This window comes from Egretta garzetta, unplaced genomic scaffold, assembly GCF_000687185.1.
Source record: "Egretta garzetta isolate BGI_Z169 unplaced genomic scaffold, ASM68718v1 scaffold246, whole genome shotgun sequence".
NCBI classification, from domain to species: Eukaryota; Metazoa; Chordata; class Aves; order Pelecaniformes; family Ardeidae; genus Egretta; species Egretta garzetta.
The window spans coordinates 1,346,123-1,349,176 of record NW_009259976.1 but is presented as its reverse complement, the minus strand read 5'-3'; the positions used below and the strand labels follow the sequence as shown (position 1 = coordinate 1,349,176).

Genomic DNA, 3,054 nt, shown 5'->3' with positions numbered 1-3,054 from the left:
TCAGCAATAGGTTTTATTGCTTTTTGAATCCTTTTAGTTCTAGAAACTTGATGGAAATTATTCTTATCTGCTTGGGGGGGAGGGGAGGGGGTGCCATCTTGTCACAGGGTTCCTATGGTAAACTGGAATGCAGTCCCAGAGTTCTAAATTTCCTTGCCACGGTGACAAAGTTGGGGAACTTCTCCCTTTGCTGCCTGGACTTGACATCAGTCTCCAGTGGCCTCCTGCAGCCTGTGGGAAGCACCCCCCGCCAGGCTGGTGTGCCTTCGATAACATCAGACCCCCATTGCTTGCTTGCCTGTTTTACCTCAATCTGTTTGTAAGCACTAACCAGCCTGAAAATCCCTATGGGATGAAAGAGTTAAGTTGTTTGAGAATAGGGAAAAGCAGAGCAGAGTCAAAATGAGCAAAACTAACCCTAGCTGTCGCTCAGAGGGGCTCCAAAGGGCAGTAATTGCACAAGGTGAACTCTGTTCATCTCAGCTCCTGGATTTTCACAACAGCACAATTAAGAAAGTATTGAAGTATGTCCTTAATGCTGTGGTGAAAGAGCCATTCAGGTTTTGTGGCATGTCCCCAGCACACCCTTGCAGAAGGGGGCCTTATTGCTTTGCTTGCTTTCCCTCAGCTGACTACCATCTCAACGCTTGAGCTGGATGGATTGCCAGTGTACTTGCCCTGGAGAGCTCTTTGAACTCACACCTCTCTTGTTTCCTTATTGAAGGGTACAATTTCATCTTTTTTCCCACAAGCAGCGCTGCCTTAGAGAGTTCCTGCCTCTGCACCATTCCTGTGGGTGTGTCAGCGCCATTGTTTGCAGGGTCTGACTGTCGTCCCAGCTGAGATAAAAATAACCCTTAAATGAGGTGGTGGTGGGGAGCAATTCCATAAGCTGGTGGTGCCTCTGATATAAGAGATGTGGGACCAGATCCTGAGGCCAAAGCTGGGTGTGCATTTAAGTTGACTACAAATGCCCTCACCTGGCCCTTCCTTCCCCCTGCAAGTGCTCATGCAGCTGTGTAGTGAATCAGACTGGAGAGCTGATCTAGCTGAATAAGCATCTCCTTGATTATTTTGCTTTTTTTCCCCTGGGTTATTTTTTGGGCTTGCTCTGTTCCTAGATTTGGGATTCACTCCATGACAGATGTAAGGGGGAGGGAGAGAGGGGAATGAGTGGTTGGAGGTGGACAGTGCTGCTTAAACCAGCTGCTGGATTTATGTCCTAAGATGCTAAATTTATGGCCTACGGTGGCTTGGCCTGAGATGCTTATATTCTGCAAATCTGGTACCTTTCTGACACGAACACCAGCCTCCCTAGAGAAACTGCATTATTTATTAGGTTTTGCTAGGAGGTAGTTCTGTCTGGGAGATTAGGGCTGTTCCATACTCCTTTGTCATGTACTTTCATTCCTGTGTTGTCTGAAATTGGAGGACATGATTGCCAGAGTGTGCTGTGGTGCACCTTTTGCTGTCACTTGCCCGTGTGAAAATGGAGTGTGGCAGATGCTTCTAAGGGGGCCCAAGCCAAGAGTGGTGTTACCGACATCTCAGACTGCAAAGCAATGGAGAAACATTCTTCTGGTTCCCTCACTTTCAGTGAGATGGAGGCTGTAATATTCCTGATCTTACCCTGACAATTTCCAACCATTAAAACCATGTATCTTCCTCATTTTCAGCAATCCTGAATGTCAAGAATAAGAGCATTGCTCTGAGTAAGTAAAAGTACTAGCAGCAAGGCCTATGTAATCGGTATATCATAGGTGTATGCATCTTGTATTTATGACATATAGCCCTTGTACAACAGCCTAAGTAAAAACCATAAGGCCACATACAGTCATAGAGGTGAAAGGTATATGGTCATATGCAAAAATACAGATAGATTTGTGCATGGTAATATTCTTAGGCTAAAAAAAATTGCTTTGAACAATGACAGCTGGAAGCTTTAACTCAGGTTGTAAATTAAAAAGGAACATAGAATTTAAAACTGGGTTACTAGTGGGAGATGATTCTTGCACACAGCTGCTGTCTTTAATGAGCAGCATCAACATGAGAGGAGGAAAGGCAAGAAAAATGGACCGAGAAAGAAAAAACAACCAACCAGTTGAAATATGGCTCTAATGGATGAGGATGGAGGTGTTCCTTGTAACATGTCTGTGATTCCTTTCTTCTGAGAAAGCGTAAATAGCCAGTCACTCAGAAAAGCCCATGGGGGATTCAGGTGAAATTTGGCTTTGGAAGAAATCTAGGCACATAGGAATTCTCTGGCTGAGAAATGTCAGAAATTGGATGCTATATTGATCATTTAACGTTGCTTTTTTGTGAGAAAAATAAAATAAAGCAGGTGGGCATAGAGTTCTTGTTGCCATCCTGAATTGCCTCATGTCCACGTGTTGAGCTGCATTAGCTTTGCAGCCCACTCTGCACATGTAATTTTACGGCACCTGCATTTGGTCAGATCAGACCACGGGCAACGTGAGATCACATCTTCCTGTAGCTGCCGGTGAGAAATATAGCCCTAATTCAACCAGTGCAAAAGGTGATACAACCCCTCTTCCTTTGATTTAAATGGAAGGTCATCTGTTAGAAACAGGTTAGCATGAGAGAGGATGCCCGTCTGAAGGCCAGCCCAACCAAATGCGTTGCTCTTTAACACGACGCACGTCCGTGTGCAGACAGAACCCCTTTGCCGGTGTGTTTTCTCATGCCTTGTTTTCCATCTGCAGTCTTTCCCAGCTGGCTCTGCCAAAGTTCCTTGGTCCTGAGTTTGGTTTCTCTCCATTTCAGCTTGTGTTGAGCAGGCAGTGCCTGTGCCTGGCCCAGCCTTCACTCACCTGTCCTAGCTGCCTGCCGCTGCTATTGCTCCTCGGACATTTCAGGGGTGTTCAGCCTTACAAGTGCGATGTTTCTATTCCACTTCCCTCTAGATAGCATTTTCACGCCAAGAGTGAGAGCAGGAAACTGCTTTAGTTTGATTTAATGTTTTTAAATCCCTGGATAGTGAAGAAGGGCAAAACTAGCTTTAAGAGTTCAGGCTACTCTGCAACCTACGCTACT

At 45.4% G+C, this 3,054-nt stretch overlaps 1 protein-coding gene across 1 annotated transcript in view; it reads left to right on the top strand.

The window, feature by feature from the left end:
- The window catches only part of F13A1 (coagulation factor XIII A chain), a 64,156-nt gene that overhangs the window by 27,902 nt on the left and 33,200 nt on the right, over positions 1-3,054 (top strand). The gene's annotated exons all lie outside the window — the stretch shown is intronic.